The sequence below is a fragment of the Branchiostoma belcheri genome, unplaced genomic scaffold (genome assembly GCF_001625305.1).
Source record: "Branchiostoma belcheri isolate BF01 breed outbred unplaced genomic scaffold, Haploidv18h27 scaffold103, whole genome shotgun sequence".
NCBI classification, from domain to species: Eukaryota; Metazoa; Chordata; class Leptocardii; order Amphioxiformes; family Branchiostomatidae; genus Branchiostoma; species Branchiostoma belcheri.
This window is the reverse complement of record NW_017802414.1, coordinates 399,031-399,730: the sequence shown is the minus strand read 5'-3', so window position 1 is coordinate 399,730 and position 700 is coordinate 399,031.

Below are 700 nucleotides of genomic sequence, written 5' to 3'. Positions count from 1 at the left end.
TCTTCTTGTCTTCTTTTCTTCACCAAAAAATAGAAAAAGTTCAAAATGTATGATTTTTGTATGTAATGTGGACACAGAGGTTCCCACATCAGTTTGCAAAACAATTGAGCTGGTAGCATGTTGATAATTTCTAAAAATTAGAAAAAAACTGCTCTGGTGTCCGCGCGGACCCCAGGTGTACAGATTAATCAGTCCGGGAAGGTGTTCTGTTAAGGGTTGATTTGTCATTAAACTCCTGTATAAGAGTGTTTGGAGGCCTGTATACACATCCAATAATGAATTTTCCCCCTTCAGCACCACTTGAGGACAATTCAATGAAAATACACTGAGTTTCTGACTCCTCAATTTCAAACTCCAAGTCATTTCTCTCAACATAGGATAAGTCATTTCTTATGAATAGGGAAACCCCCCCTCCTACCTTATGATGTCTGCAATGATGAATAACTTTATAATTGGGCATGTTGTAATTTTGAGCTGTATTTTGAGATAACCAAGTCTCTGTTATGCCAATTACAGAAAAACTATGTTTTAAGGAGTGTAGGTATTCATTAAGCTGCTCGAAGTGGCGTGGAAAGCTCCTAGCATTCAAATGAAACAACGATAGAGAACGTCTCTTGCTTAAATTACATGAGTTTACAAAAGAATCAATATCATAGTATTGGGAAGTATTCTTAGAAGAACCATAAAAATTACAAAAGAA